At 40.0% G+C, this 17,260-nt stretch overlaps 1 protein-coding gene across 3 annotated transcripts in view; it reads right to left on the bottom strand.

The window, feature by feature from the left end:
• Nucleotides 1-17,260, bottom strand: part of FYN (FYN proto-oncogene, Src family tyrosine kinase) — a 444,200-nt gene that overhangs the window by 404,342 nt on the left and 22,598 nt on the right. The window contains exon 1 of one of the 3 annotated variants that reach the window (XM_053710872.1): nucleotides 14,252-14,286. The exons of the other annotated variants lie outside the window; for them this stretch is intronic. The gene's annotated coding sequence lies outside the window, so the exon portion shown is untranslated. Of the gene's footprint in view, nucleotides 1-14,251; nucleotides 14,287-17,260 lie in introns of those variants that run through there. 3 annotated transcript variants of the gene reach the window in all.

A 17,260-nucleotide genomic window follows, 5' to 3' on the forward strand; every position in this document is an offset into this window, starting at 1 on the left:
AAGCTGTTTGTAAATAATTTCAGTGAGAAACCTAAAGTTAGTGAAAAAGTTAACGATTATTTTTTATTTGATCGCATTTGGCAGTGAAATGGTGGCATGAAATATACCAAAATGGGCCTAGATCAATACTTTGGGTGGTCTACTACACTACACTAAAGCTAAAATTAACCCTACAAGCTACGTAATTAACCCCTTCACTGCTGGGCATAATACAAGTAATAACAGATCTTGGGGGTCAAAATTAGAAAAAGTGTGTGTTTTCCATTTTTTCCTCATATTTTATAAAATAAATTATAGTAAATTATAAGATATGATGAAAATAATGGTATCTTTAAAAATGTAATTTAATGACGAGAAAAATGGTATATAATATGTGTGGGTACAGTAAATGAGTAAGAGGAAAATTACAGCTAAACACAAACACCACAGAAATGTAAAAATAGCCATGGTCCCAAATGGTAAGAACATTAAAAAGTGCTGTGGTCACTAAGGGGTAGGGCTGGGCGATATGGGGCAAAAAAAAAAAAATCGCATTTAAAAAAAAAAAAAAAAAAAAGTGACTGCAATTTAATTGCGATTTTCTTATAAATGACTATAACACCTTCATTTTGCATTATAAAGTTTATTTAACACTACAGAATCTTAATGTACATGTTTCTCAATGTCCAATACACTCTTGGAGCATAAAAATACAAACCACAAAATAGTTCAAATAAAATTTGCTGCCTGTGATGTGATTAAATAGTAGCCACTAGCCAGTTATTAGGTCTTATGATACTCAACATTGTCATGTTTTCTTGGAGAGTCATTCTAACTGTGGAGAGTGGTATGATTAACAAATGAAGCAGTGTAAGCCCCATACACACACACACATATATATATATGTGTATATATATATATATATATATATATATATATATTATAAAAAAAATTCAATTTTAATTTGACTGAAAATGAGCCCTGCTCCTGTCCAGGAATCCATTACAGGCATATAGCAGTAGGGGTGGGGGGCTGCTCCTTTCAGAAAGATTTCTAGAGTGATCGGCTGCTTATGAGAACAGAAAGTGAAAGTAAAAGAGCCATTTTACAAATGTGTGCTAAAAACAACCACTAGATGGAGCTGGTTTGCAATAAATCACAAATAAATCAATGCATTACAGCCACTTCTAAAGGAATTTTTTATGTAGGAAAAAATTACGACTCCTCGCGGTTTTAAAATCGCGGCGATTAATCACGGTTTTAAATCGCACATGCGATTAATTGTGCAGCCCGACTAAGGGTTTAAACAATAAAAATTTTGGTGTTTACTATCCCTATTAAATTTAACTTACATGAGTATGCAGTTAAAGGGACAGTTTATTCAAAAAGTTATCCCCTTTAATTTGTTCCCAATGATTCACATTACCTGCTGGAGTGTATTAAATTGTTTACAAGTATTTCCATTACCCTTATATTTGCATTTGAAATAGTTTATTTAGCCTGTAGTATCCCCACCCATCTTGAAAGTTTATGGCATCAAGCCCAAGCTGTGTTAACACAGCCAGTAGAAGAAATTACACTCCCAGTGGGTTATAGAAGAGATAAGGTAATACAATTTGAATTTTCCATTGTTCTCTCCAAGTATTGGTGATTGGTTTATGGACAGATATAAGATAAAGAAGCAGGTATATGTACACAGTGTGATAAAGTAATAAGATCTGATTATACCTACAAGCTCAGCCCATTTTATTAGGTTGTGGCTTCAAAACACAAAATCAGCTAATTCATATACACAAATAAGCCTTAAAAAAGCAAATCTCATACATTTTATACTCTGCAGTTGGTAAAAAACGTAATTGGAGACGCATCTCATGAGAGCTCTGTCCCAGTTTTACTAGAAAGTTTTTAAAAAGTTGATTTAACTACCAGATTCTTCCCCACAAGTGGTATTGATATATACCCCAGATCAAATAGACAACTTATTTTGCCCTTTGGACGGGGAAACGCTGACAGGGGATAAAGAATATCAAAAGCTCAGAGACAAGCACTTGTGACGGTCGCCGGAGGGTCGGGGCTCCGCTCCGACGACTGAAGTGTCAAACAGAGAATCCTACTTAGTGACCCGCATTCTGAACCCAGTGCATCACCCGCTGTCCTAACTGAGCAGCACCAGAGACAGGCAGCTGAACCACGCGGACCGCCCTATAAAGCAGCGGAGATTGGTGTCTAGGGAGAGCAGGCGTGGTGATCCGGAGGGCCAAGGCTCCGCTCCGGACGAGGAACACGACCTTTGCAAAGTGGAGTGTGCAGCCGCACTTACCGGAGTGGGAGGAATCTTCAAACTGCAAACCTGATGATCTGCCGACTGCCGTGATCTGAACCGGAGGCTCCCTGGGTAAGCAGGCCAAAGGCCTTCAGTTACGCAGAGTCACATATACCCACACTTGAGCCTGTAAGGGCGCGAAAAGGTACCGTTTGTAGTTGCATACAGTCAATGTCACAGACCACGTGAGGTATTTACCAGCTCTAAAGATTTTTGCCATTAAGGAGAGCATTCGTAACTACTCTATCCTGTAAGACCCTTACCTATATAGACTGCGGTGTCCTTGCACACTACTCCAGAGCAGCTGGTCCCAATCCGACAGAGGCCTTATAGTGATATAATTAGGCCCAGGCAGGAGCGAGTTGTGTAAAGACTTCAAGCTTGCAGGGAGGCCGGTTTGCCCTGTCAGTTGCCTCCTAGCAGAGTTCAAATAATTTAAACATAAGACAGTCTGCTATAAAATATCGCCACAAGTATTGAAAGTACAAGGAGTGGTCTGTATTTCCTATGAGGCCTGCTTCTTACTAGATCCCAGTTAGGCCTGCATCACAAGCCAAAATTACTGTAAAGGCCTTTACAAATATCTCAGTCACTCATCCACTGTCTATACAAAAGCCTGAGTGGACAGCCATCTAATGCCCAGGTGAAGAGTTCATAATACCACATCCACTGACATACAGAAGTTTGTATCTTTTGACTCTTTCTGTCGTATTGGACTCCAGCTGCCCAAGCAAGGGGATCCCTCTGCACCCACCTGATATAGGCTCCTGTATATCAAGTTTCAGTATAGTAGTACCTCTCTCCTGCCATTTCCCTCTGAGTCTTTCTCAGAGGGTCATATCCCTCTTTCCCGTCCCCACATCGTCATTAGATGACAAATGCCCCTGGGAGAGAGGTCAACAACGGAATTCATCACTCACCATTTTACTAAGTAAGATGTGGTGTGCATTGGCCTAGGAATGTGCTGAGGGGCTAGTGGGAGGTGAGAATTTGATGGATACATGTTTGAATTGATATCATTCTAACAAAGAGCTACACTACAAGGTCACGTTGTTGTCTCTGACTAGGAAGGTACAGTCTTTACCATGTCTCAGTCTCAGAGGAAAAAGCTGAAGCAGACTACTCAGCTCCGAAGAACAGTAGTCGACCATTTCAAAGCTACCCCTAGGGAAGAGAGGAGCTCCTCCCCAGAAGACACCCAATCTCTAGATGGTCAGGATAATGAATCCATGTCTCAATCATACCTATCACATACCCCGCCCCTTGATAATATGGCATCCACTATTGTAGACACTCTATCAAAGCGTATGAACTCATTGCAAGATACCCTCACTAAAGCCATAAAAGGGTCAGCTGCGGAATTAAGGAGAGATATGGCTATTATAGGGGAAAGAACGGATGCTTTGGAGCGAAAGCAGGAAGATCTTTCTGTGGACCATGAAAATCTACTGGCATACTCCCAAAATCTGGCCATACAAATTTCTGATCTGGAACTCAAGCTCTCTGACCTGGAGGACAGATCCAGAAGGAACAACCTGAGGTTCAGAGGAGTTTCAGAAGATATCCCGTCCACTGATTTGGAAAATTTCATCAAAGAATTTTGTTTCTTGTTCTTGGCAGATCTAGACACACCAAGCTTCCTCATAGATAGAGTTCATCGTACCCCAAGACCACGGAATATTTCTGCGGACAAGCCCAGAGATGTTCTAGCCAGAATTCATTATTTTACACACAAGGAAAAGATCCTTAGAGAACTGGCAAACAAACCTTCAATGCCGGAGAAATTTAAATCTATCCAGGTCTTCCCTGACCTCTCTCAATTTACTCTGCAGAAACGCAGATCTTTTGGCCCCTTCACACAGATCCTCAGGCAACACAATATCAAGTACAGATGGGGCTACCCAACTAAACTGATTGTGAGCAGAAATGGTTCCATACATACAGTAGCCTCCATTACTGAGGGAATGGATCTCCTTAAAAAATGGGACCTCCAGAGACTTCCATTTAAACCAACGGAGACTGACCCTTCCACATCTCAACTCCAGGCTACTGCACCAGAATGGGCCCCTCTCCCCCAGAGGCCCCCCCTACGAAGTAGTTTGGGGGATACCCCAACACTTCCCAGAGACTGTACCCCGGATAAAACAGCTTGACCTGTGTATTTAGAATCTCTGATATGTTGAACTTGATTCTACATCGGCAGTGAGAGAAGAAGTGAAAGTAGTACCCCTATCCCGGGTTATAAGTCCCTGGAGAGAGTAATCATTCTGTTTATCTCTAGTATTCTCCATAACTGGACTTGTTACCTGTATTAACCCTTTGCTTTTCCAGGTTACTGGAGTATCTGAACTTATCAGTGTTTACCCAATATTTGTATGAGTGCCTTACATGATAACGATCTGATGAGTCTGCTTATATGATAGGAGATCTTACTACTCTCTGTACCCGAAAGTAACCTAACTTACAGGTAAAAGTTGAAAGGATCTGGTCTTTGTGTTAGATAATATTGCTCTGTCTACTACTTGTATAATGGTGGCTTATTTTGTCACAGGTTATAAGATTTTCGTAGTAGGGTAGATTTGGTTCTTGCCCTTACATCCTAGGCTATAAACATGTTACTAGTATTAACCCGTTTCTTTCTCAGGTCGTTGGTCTAATGGACCCTGTCAATGTTACTCGATATTTGTGAAATCGCACCATAAAATAGGCAGGGGTCATTTCAGATCCACACCACCAGACTATCAGAAACTGTAGTAAGGTTAACGAACACCAGAGGCATAGTTGTAAGACACCCCCCCTAGAGTGAGTTGGGAGTCTCCAAGACCCCGGGGAATGTACTTATAGTTTTCTAGTCCATGATGGTCTTTGCTACTCTTAGATCAACAGATAGAAGGCTCACCCCTAAGCTACATAAAGTATACTGTAAAGAGTGATACTTGGGCCCTCACATTAATAATTATAGACGAAGCCCTCACCACCCTTAAATCCCTAATCACAGCCTTTAGTGGGTAATAGGATAAATACACACCTGAGAAATAGCGGGTGATTCTATCCACGGACATACAAAACTGTAGAGTATAAAGTTAGGGGTGGGGTATATAGTCCAGTTGTAAGATTTATTTCCGATTTAAATGACAACCACTGGGTGAGCCTACATAGGTCAGGAGGTCCTTACTTTATCTTATAACCGAAGCTAACCCGATCTGCAAGTAAAAGTTGTAATGATACGATCTTTGAGTACTGTTATGTTAATCTGTGCTGTTCACTGTTGATGTCACTGTTGATGTAATGTTATGTTTAAAGCTCTTTGTTTTAGTAATGAAAATTTGTATCCTATAGGTTAATTAATCTCTGGGCGCTGTCTCTTTAGGCGGCTGATCTACTGAATCTTGTATATCGGTGGATTAGACTGCGGAGAGGGAGTACCCGTAGTAGATTTATAGTATAAGAGTCGTTAGACTCTAGAATTGTGTTCTCACCAAATACCTCCCACGGCCCCCCTCTATTCCTCCTGGCAGTAGAGAATCTGTTATTTATAGACTAAAGTCTGGAATAGATCCTCTTTTTGCCCCCCCCACTCCACAACTGCTCATTTTGATGAGCCCTCGGAATTAGCACACCCATTGGGTGCATTGGTAATTTCTTGGTTAGACGGTGAATAGTGCCGTCAAGTTCTAATTTTTTTTTTTTTTTTTTTTTTTTAGACTGACTCTTCCCTGAGTTTATCTAGACTGATCCTTCCCCAAGTCTGAGACAACCCCCGTCTCTAGCCTCTATATCCTAACTCCCCCCCTATAGTAGAGGAGCACCTCTAGAGCTTCAGTTCCCCCCCCCCCTTTTTTTTTTTTTTTTTTCCCTTTGATTTATTACCTCTCCAAATTTTACCTCAGGTGGATAAACGGCCCCTTGTGATACAACTGGTATTACGGCTGTGGTTGGCCGAATCATGCGAACTTTCTTCACAGGACCATCGTGTCGAGGCTCCACACATCAGGTTAGTGGAGCAGACTGTGCCTTTCCCCTTCTCTTTACCTATTTTTGGTTTTGTTTCTTACTGCCTAACCCCAGTGTGTTTCTCTCCCTTGCCCACCCTAACATGAAGGGCTCTTTAGCCACTTTGACCTTTGCGTCCTTAAATTGTAAGGGATTAAATTCTCCCTTTAAACGTAGCCTGCTGGACAACTTTATGTCTAATAATAAGGTTAAAATAGTATTTGCCCAAGAGACTCACTGGATAAGTAACCGCCAGTCCAAATTCAAATGGCACCATTACTCCAACTGTGTTGAAGCCTCTCATTCAGACAAAACTAGGGGAGTAGCTATCCTTATCCATAGCCAAGTTGGCTATGAGAAAATCTACTTAGAGACAGACCCAGAGGGTAGGTACCTTATTTTAATATGCAAACTTGACGGACAGGTTTATACACTAGTTAATCTGTATGCCCCAAATCAGAATCAACCGAAATTTTTAAAGTCACTACTACAGAATGTATGTAAGGTCCGAACGGGTAGATTGCTGGTAGGAGGCGACTTTAATATGGTATGGGACCCACTCTATGATAAAAGAGTCCGGGTGGGTAAGGATATAGACCCATACTCGATATCCACGGCTAAAAAATTTAGAGAACTTATCTCCCACCATAATTTATTTGACATCTGGAGATCTTGTCACCCCAATACTAAAGATTACACATACTTCTCCAAACCCCATCACTCCTACTCAAGGCTTGATTATTTTTTTACGGACACATGGACACTTAATGTTACTTTACATTCCAGGATCAAAACATGTGCCTGGTCCGACCATGATGCGATTTTGGTGACATTGGATTCTGGCACGAACTCCTCGGCGTGTCCCAGTTGGAAACTCCCAGACTCATTGTGGTCTGATCCGGAGTTCCTTCCCCTAATACGCAACTCTTTAAGTGAATTCATAACTCATAACTTGAATTCGGTCTCCTCCCATCAAACACTTTGGGCTGCTCTTAAGGCCTATATCAGAGGGGTTTGTATACATAGACAGGCAGCTATCAGGAAACAAAGGGGAGCGCCCTTTGGCCTGGTAGTAGCTAAACTTAGAACTAAGGAAAGCCTCAATAAATTGAATCCCTCGCCGGAACTGGCGGTTGAGATAGATACCATCCGTAGCCAACTTAAGGCAATGGAACTCAATAGGATCCAGGAGGCAATCGGCAGGTTCAAAACACTCTTATATTATCAGGGCAACAAGGCCTCTACCATACTAGCAAACAAACTGAGAGGTAGAGCGGCCGCATCCTGCATTCTCTTTATAAAAAAGGAGAACACACGCGTGACCTCCCCTAAAGATATTGGAGAGACCTTTGCAGCCTTTTACTCAAGCCTATACAATCTCCATCATACGGAAGGGGAGAATGCCCCCTCCCGGGACCAAATTAGAACCTTTTTAAAAGACCTACATTTACCTGTCATGTCTCAAAAAGAAATAGACAAGGTTCAGGCCCCATTTTCAAATGCGGAATTGAAATTAGCAATCACTCAACTCCAAAACAGAAAGGCCCCAGGTCCAGATGGATTTCCAGCCAGGTTTTATAAAACCTTTCGGCTGGAGCTATCTCCTCTGCTTCTCCAAACTTTTGGTGAGGCTAGAGAGAAAGGTGTATTCAGAGGGGAACTACTAGAGGCAACTATCTTGACCATTCCCAAACCAAATAAGGACCCATCTCAGTGTGGGAGCTATCGCCCCATTTCCCTCATTAATATAGATGTAAAACTATATTCGAAATTGTGCCCCGAATCTTCTGCACCCAGACCAGGTGGGATTCACGTTGGGCAGAGAGGGGCCAGACAATACCAGACGCATATTGAATATATTCTCTGAGGCATACAGACGGCAGGTTCCCATGCTGGTCCTGTCACTAGACGCGGAAAAAGCGTTCGACAGGGTCAGATGGGAGTACTTATGGGAGGTTTTACTTTGCTTTGGGTTTCCCAAGGACATAGTATTAGCGATACAAGCTCTGTATAGCTCGCCAAGTGCCAAGGTCCGAGGCTTGGGCTTTTGTTCCTCGAGTTTCCCCATCACCAATGGTACGAGACAAGGCTGCCCTCTCTCGCCCATCGTGTTTGCCCTAGCGATTGAACCACTGGCCCAGGCAATCAGAAACTCCCCATTAATCAGAGGTGTCCCAGTGAGCAGTAGAGTGGAGGAAGTTGGTGGTGGGGGGGAAAAGATAGCATTATTTGCTGATGATGTTACCCTCTTTCTGACCAACCCCTTGGGTTCCCTACCAGTCCTATTTGAACTCCTCGCTCAATTTGGTACCCTGAGCTTTTATAAGCTCAACGTGGCCAAGACTGAAGCTCTTGCAATCCATATTCCACACTTTGAACAGGAGATTCTCAGAGAAACCTATAACTTCCAATGGGCGGCGGATACGATCACCCACCTGGGAATTCAAATAGGCCCTGATCTTGAAGTGGTCAAAACTAAAAATTATGATAAACTCCTCTCTGACATCCGAGAACTCCTTAATTCATGGTCATTCAGAGAGGTCTCATGGATGGGACGAATTGCCTCCGTCAAAATGACTATTCTGCCCAAAATATTGTACTATTTCCGTTGTCTCCCATTGAATCTCCCCCGCACTCTCCTGGAAAAATTTGATGCACTGATAGCCAGGCATGTCTGGCAGGGCAAAAAACCTAGAATTGCCAGAAGGACGCTGCAGAGACCATATCACCTGGGAGGAGTCTCCCTCCCCAGCATCATTACCTATTATGAGGCAGCGAGACTGACCCATATCTCCCAATGGGAGATGAGCGATATAACACAGGGTTGGAAGAGGGTCGAACAGTTCTCCATTCCACAGGATATCACCCTCAGGGATCTATTATGGATCCCAGATTATAAAGCGGATAGTTCGATTATATCCAACCCAATAGTTAAACAAGCCATTGTTTGCTGGAAAACAGTTAGACATTATGTAAATGTTGCCCCTCACCCATCTCCAATACACTCGATACCTGGTCTGCTCAGAGGTCTTCCGAACTCGCATGGTCCTCAATGGAGGCGATGGAACCTTCTACGTGTGTCTGATCTCTATCAGAGAAACACTCTCCAACCAGCCAACCTCAGTGATAGAGACAATATTACTCACATCCCCCCCTGGTTCCAATTTGAAAGATTTCATAAATTCTTGGTAAGTTGGGGCTTTCCTATGACGGGATTAAGAGATCTTACCCCATGGGAGCAGAAAAGCAAATCTGGGACATCCTTACAGAGGTCCTTATCCACTCATTATTCACTTATAATGAAGGAAATTTGTGCAGAAGAGGTGTGGCAGCTGAAGGCTTGGGAGAGAGATTTAAGAATTCAAGTCACTGACAAAATCTGGGAACAAACGATTCTCCTTACGAAGAAAACTTTACATTGCGCGAATTCACTTGAACTCTATGTGAAAATTTGCCTCAGGTGGCACTACACTCCACAGAGACTGGCCCGGATGGGCACCTCACAGTCATCCCTATGCTGGAGAGGCTGCGGTCAGGTCGGTTCAGATCTCCATATTTGGTGGTCATGTCCGATCCTGGAAAGGCTCTGGGACGGCGTCTTCCAGTTATGCGAATCCGCAGGGCTGTCCATTCCAAGAGTTCCCAAGACGGCCCTCTTGAACATTTTTCCTAGTAGTTGGCCCAAAGCCCATAAACAATTGGCTATCTTTGTGTTTGCGGCTACAAAATTATCAATAGCCAGAATGTGGAGGCAGGCAAGTTCGCCCTCCCTGACTGGGGTCCAACAGATATTGGAAACCTATGCTTTAATGGAAAAGGGATTCTACCTCCACCTGGACAGGATGGAGGCATACTGGAAGATACGGGACCTATGGGTGCATAGACAAGCGCCCATGGGAAGTAAGTGAATTGTCAGGCGAGATGTATGGTCTGATAAGCTGGTTATCAAACTGGTACTAGGGATCTAGAGATGCTACCTCACCCCTTCCCCCCCCATTGTATGTCTAACCCCCTCCCTTTAATTTAACTGACCCTTCCCCCATACCCCCCCCCCTTCTTTTTTTTTTTTTTTCTCTTACCCATCTGCTCCACTGCCTGAGACAACATGATAAATTTTTGGAATTGCTGACCTATACACATCAGCTATAGAACCGCTTCTAATCCCTCCCATCATTACGTGATACTGTTCTAAAATGTCCCCCTCGGAACCCATCATAGTTACGAATACAACCCCTATGCTTCGAAGAAGCTTCTGGGAGCTAGCCAGGATGGAATAGGGGGGCCCAACTGGATTGAGTAGGAGGCTAGATGTGCACTGAGTTAGTTCTATTGGGTGCCTCCTAGTTGGATAGTGTACCCAGGTGTCATAGCTGAGATCCACATGTTTACACCAAACCATATTATTTGATTCCTTTTCTATGACGGCGTCTCTTTCATAAAAAGTTATTCTTTGTACATTTGATGTTCCTCAGAGTTACTGTTCCTACAAAAGGTATTATGTTTAGTTATGTTTATAAGCTATTTCCCTCAATCTCAATAAAACCTCTAAAGGAAAGGGGAAAAGGAGAAAAGAAAAGAAGGGAAAAAGGACAGGGGAAGAGAAAAATTAGAACTAACATTTAAAAATGCAAGCTCAAAGGCTGGGAAAGGAAATCCCCATTAAGATAGACTTGGACACTAATAAACATTCAACTTCTATCTTCCTAATTCCCAGTTATAGTGTTACAGTATACATTATTCTGAAGATGTCTTAACTAATACCTAAGTTACCTAACATTTGTTGAAATGCTTAAGACAATGTATGACTAATTGTAACAAGATTAATGTATGCTTTTTCTTTATTTCAATAAAAAAAAAAAATTTAAAAAAAAAACTTAAAAAAAAAAAAAAACGTAATTGGAAACACATTAAGTGAAAAACAATTTTATAGTACACTGTCCATAGAAACAGAGTTTGGCAGCAGATAAGAACCATAGGCTCAACAAGTTTCCTAAAAGTATAAATGTCTATCCCAGGCATTCTTGAAGTCCCCCACAATTAAAAAAATCTTTCTTATTTGATTTCTGTGACTTTCCTGCATTTCTTTAAATGTTATTAAAAATATATTTAAAAAAATCCAATTTACATCATACTTCAAATTCACCTCTTATTCTGGGTATCATTTGTTGAAAATTAGCAGCTTTTCATGACAGCATACTGAGGTAGGCCCTGGAGCGTGCACACACACACAAAAAAAATATTATATGGAAGCAAAGCCAAAATGCAATAAACAAAACAAATCTTGATAGTAACGTTCATCTGCATAATCCTGATGTCTTGTAAAACCAGATATGTTTTATGTATTTTGTCAGCCCCTTTAGCTAATGCTATTGGATTATTTAGCAACAAGGGCAGAAAGTGCACTACTGAGCATTATCTAGATGTAAACATAATGACTGAATCACATTAAAAATCACCATTAAAGGAATGTGCATGTGATACATCCCTTCCAGTTTTTCAAGTACGTTCAGAATTTGTCATTATTTTAAAATGTGCGTTAGTTATTTGTGTAGATTTTATTAGAAACATAACTACGCTACAAAATGAACGTCACATTATTCTCTTTAGACTTAGAATATTCAGAATGAGGTCACACTGAGACTCAGTAAAACATACTTATACCGTACTGCTCATATGCCTTCAATGCAGCTCTGAAGTAAATGGGTTAAATGATTCATTCTGTTAACACAATCTAAGTGATACATCTAATTGCAAGTTCTATGCAGTAAATATATTGTCAGTGTTCTCATAGTACTAAAACAATGTCGAACAGTAAACTATATAGGAATATATATATACAGTATATATAGATAGATAGATAGATAGATAGATAGATAGATAGATAGATAGATAATGTAATTAGACCTCTGGTCCTGCTGCCCTTTTGCCAGCTGCATACTCACATTAGACCCTAATCTCTTTCAGTCACACAACCACCCTGGATCAGACTCCTGACCCTGCAGACAGTCAGTCACATACTCACATCTGATCACACTGCGAGGCCCACACCCCTCTATAAACCACATACATTAAGTCCTGGAAACCTTCTTTAAGCCACATAACCAGTGTTAGGCTGACCATATTGCCGCTTTAAAAAGGGACACATATGAAAAATACATATGTCAGGGCTGTTTTCAGGGCTGTTTAAAGAAATGTTTTGTATAAGAACCCTGACATATGTATTTTTCATATGTGTTCCTTCTTAAAGCGGCAATATGGTCAGCCTAGGCCTGTTTGATAAGCACATGTCCACATCAGATAAGAAGATCCCTGGTCCTGCAGCCCCTCTATAAGTCACATACTTTATTTCATACCTCAGATTCAATACCAAGGCACTGCAGCTCCTTTTTCTGTCACATACTAACATCAGATCAGACCCCTAAGCGTGCAGCCCCTCTGTATACATTAAATCAAGTAGCCTGGGTCAGGGCCGGATTTACATCTCAGGTGGCTGTAGGCACAAAAACCTGAAGCGCCACCCCCCCCACCCCCCCCCCACCCCCCCAGAAAAAAAGTGGAAAAAAATAGGACTTTTTTTAATTATTATTTAGGACAACTAAAAATAAATATTAGATGTAAAATTACATTTTCCCTTTTATGGAGATACACAAATACACACACCAATTGCAATATTTGTTGTAATGGAAGCTACACCAAACATCAATATTCACTTGACTCAAATGGCCATACAATTTCCATTATGTATAACAAAAACAAATCATGTTAAACTTTTAATGCAAAATATTCTAAAGAAAACCCTATTTAAAGGGACATAAAATGTGACAGTTTGCTGGGCATTTTATTATTGCACTAGTGCTTGCACAGAAGTATGTTAGTCTCTTGCAAAAGAGTTAAACACATAGTCAATGTCAGTTCTGAGTCAGCAATACACATCTGTGCAGACCCAGATGGGCTCATAGGACATGTTTATTGACAAGCCATTAGTGTATTGCTTTTCTGGAGATGACTTTGACTATGTGCTTAACATTTTGTTGGAGTTAAACACAGTTTTGTGTAAACAATAGCAATATTAAAACTAGCAGCATGCAAGCTCATCACCATCAACAACCTGTGCAGCCAGTGGAAGAAAATATAAAATGTAGGTATTTTTTTCCACTACATGAAAAAAATCTTGTAAACTCTGATATTTTTGGTACAAATACACACAGATGTTACATTTATTTTGTTCTGAAATATAAATATCATATGATGTTGCTCTCAAAGGAAAACATGGAATGTTGTAGATTATATGTAATCCAGGGGTCAACAAATGTGTTTAAAATTAGAAATTCAATTTACCACAATACAAAAATACCACACTTACTTGATAAAAGAACAGATTAACTATTTTTAATGTGATGTGTGTGTATGTGTATATATATATGTGTGTGTGTGTGTGATGTGTGTGTATGTGTATATATATATATATGTGTGTGTGTGATGTGTGTGTATGTGTGTATATATATATGTGTGTTGTGTGTGTGTGTGTGTGTGTGTGTGTGTGTGTGTGATGTGTGTGTATGTGTATATATATATATATATATATATATATATATACACATACATATACATACATACAAACAAATATGCCATGTGAGTGGTTTACACACATACACATTTTACAGCCTTACAGTCTACACACTTTGTTGTTAAAGTGCCCTAAAGGCTGTAAATCACAATTGGCAGCTTGTAATAAAGAGCAGAGCAGCTAGACCCACATAACCTCCTCACCTCCAAGGCCTATATAGAACAAAAACATTCATCCTGAAGCAGAATTTAAACTCCTGGCTATAAAAAAGGAATACAGCACATAACAAGTGAATACACTGCAACCCTCTCTGGTAGCCAAGGGGTTAAAGTGCTCTGCTTGTTATGTTTTCATTCTAGGCAGCATTAGAAGCCTTGTACAGTCCTAACCTGTTCTGAAGCTTTCATTCCTCAACAAAAAGTTTCTGCACCACATCAGCATGGAGCTTGGCTGTGTGAGGCAACAGAATTATATAAAATAAAAGTGAAACTAAACATGCCTGGCGAAAATGGGAGGGGTTTAATTTTAATCTTTGCCCCTCTCTCCTTCATGGCTCCCTCAACTGCTGTAACATATTCCCAATGAAACACTCGACTTTGTAGGCACCTGGCAGCACAATTCTTACTAAAATAAATGCCCTCATTAAAAAAAAAATATATATTTTTTATTACTGACAGGCAGGCGCCCCTCACTGCAAGGCGCCTGTAGGCACATGCCTACTGTGCCTAATGGGAAATCCGGCCCTGGCCTGGGTTTTAAATGATGACATTTTTATGACTGTTGAGCTATACAATTTTTTTTAATTATGCATGTGATGATTCTAAATATATCCACCTAAATGAATGCTTACATAGTTTTGTGGACAGGCTGCTGCACTGATTGAGATATGGAACAAATTAATCTGCTTCTATAGAGAACAACCATGTTTCCTTCTTTCACTATTTCCCACCACTGAGAGCTAGCTGCTGATTGGTGGCTGCACATATATGATTCTTGTCATCAGCACATCAGATCTGTTCCGCTAGCACCCAGTAGTATATTGCTGCTTCCCAACAGAGGATAGCAAGAGACCAAAACAAACTTGAAGTAAACTGGAAAGTTGTTTAAAGGGACAGTCCAACCAAAATCAGAATCTACATGGATGCATTTCAGTGTTGAATAGAAGCATTTTTGTTGTATACATGTATTAGCAAAAATGCTTCTACTAAAACCGATTACTCAAATGTGTATTTAATTATGCACCGGCACCAGCATTTTAAACACAGCACTTGCTCAGAGAGAATAATATGCTTGTACCATCTGGTAATGACTCACTTTGCATCATTGCTGACATGATACAACCCCCACTGGTGCTCTGAGCAGCTGCAGTATTAAAAAAACCTGGTGCACTGAGAATATCTAGCTATGCTTCACATGCACGTGCAGAGAAAAATGTTAACACTAAAACAGTGATAACTTGCACAAGAAGCATTTTACCAATACATGTGTATTGCAAATGTGTTTCTATTCAAAGATGTAATTCATCTATGTGCATTTCAATGTTTAAAAGAATGTCCCTTTAAAGTTACATGCTCTTTCTGAATCATGAGTTACATTTACTTTACTGACTTCTCTTGCACCATTGTGTATAAATAAGCTCAGATATTTTGCTTAAAGGAACACTGAACCCAAATTTTTTCTTTTGTGATTAAGACAGAGCATGAAATGTTAAGCAACTTTCTAATTTACTCCTATTATCAAATTTTCTTCATTCTCTTGGTATCTTTATTTGAAATGCAAGAATGTAAGTTTAGATGCCGGCCCATTTTTGGTGAACAACCTGGATTGTCCTTGCTGATTGGTGGATAAATTCATCCACCAATAAAAAGTGCTGTCCAGAAGAAAACTTGATAATAGGAGTAAATTAGAAAGTTGCTTAAAATTGCATGCTCTAACTGAATCACGAAAGAAAAAATGTGGGTTAAGTGTCCCTTTAATGGAGTAATGGAGGAGATTTAGTGAATAATTCTACAACATAGTTATTGTTATTGCTGATTTTTTTGTTGTTGTTTTTTTTTGTTGTAAAACATTGTCATTAGAATTCTCAATGAAGAGGAAGCAAATTAGTTTCTTTTGTAAGCATTTAGTTATTGATAAATGTGCCGAGTTGAAAGTATAACATCATTTTTTTTTTGGTTTTAGAATTATGCTTCTTATAGCCTTTGAAATTTTCTCAAAACATTTTTTTTTCTTGAGGAAAGCTACATGTTGAAGTAGGTGTTAAAAAATATACTTTTTAGACATTATTTTAAATCCTGTAATTGTGTTTTACTAAGGAGGGGAATCTTGTAATATGCTCTAAGGCATTAGATTCCAAAGCATAATATACAATAGTGATTTTCAACTCTAAAAACGTTTCAGTTCAAATGAAAATGTCAGCCACACACACTTGGTTATTTTGAGAGGCCTCACAAGCTCTTTTATTGGATGAAAAACTCTGCATTTACATGCAAATGATATGCATTCATCTGCGTGCAAATGCATTGGTAATTATGAATGTCCCAACAATCAGTGATTGTGCGGGCCTAGAAATCGCAGTTCTATTAACCCAGTCCATTTTCATTAAATAACGGAGTCCTTGTGACTACGTGGACAGATCCTGAGCGAACTGACGCTGAAACATTTCATTCTGTGTAACACATCTATATACGAGAGCTGCCAGCCTGGCTCCTACACATTATGTCTGACTCAATAGCTATATGCAATTTTGTTCACAGCTAGATTTGTGCTCAGGGATTAGAAATCATACAAGACCACAAGCCACAATTACAATTCACTGGAAATAAAAATACAGAAGTTCATTCCAGCTAAATATGGCTGCTGCCTATTTCAAGGTATTTCAAGGGCTTGTTCTTTTTTTTTTTTTTTAAAGATATACAGTTCTTCTAGGACGTACTGCTGTCAAATAAGGTGCTCTAGTATAAAATAAACAGAATCAACTAGATTGCTAAACCTGGAACAAAGGAGACCACCTGACTTTTTTTGCAGACACATTTTTTTGACAATTTGCCAAGTCTATGATAGGATGTCCTACTATTGCTCAGTCTGGTTTTATTTTCCACAACTTCCCCTGGTGCACTAATGATTGTTTTGTTCTCTCAGTAATATATGATCACAAAAGGATTTATTATAGTAAACGTGTGATACCAGATCAGCACTGCAGACTCCTCTTCAGCATCAGATGCAGAGTTAGTCTGACAGAAACAGCATCTCTGTGTTTCAGTACATGTTGAACCCGCTGATATGTTTAGCTGGCATTTGTAGTGTGAATGCATTTCCCCCCCCACTTCTTTTTTAATTCATTTTCAACACTGGGAAATAAAAATCAAAGCAGATAGTTTAACCAAATGCTTTTTTGA

This window comes from Bombina bombina, chromosome 4, assembly GCF_027579735.1.
Source record: "Bombina bombina isolate aBomBom1 chromosome 4, aBomBom1.pri, whole genome shotgun sequence".
In the NCBI taxonomy this organism is placed as follows: domain Eukaryota; kingdom Metazoa; phylum Chordata; class Amphibia; order Anura; family Bombinatoridae; genus Bombina; species Bombina bombina.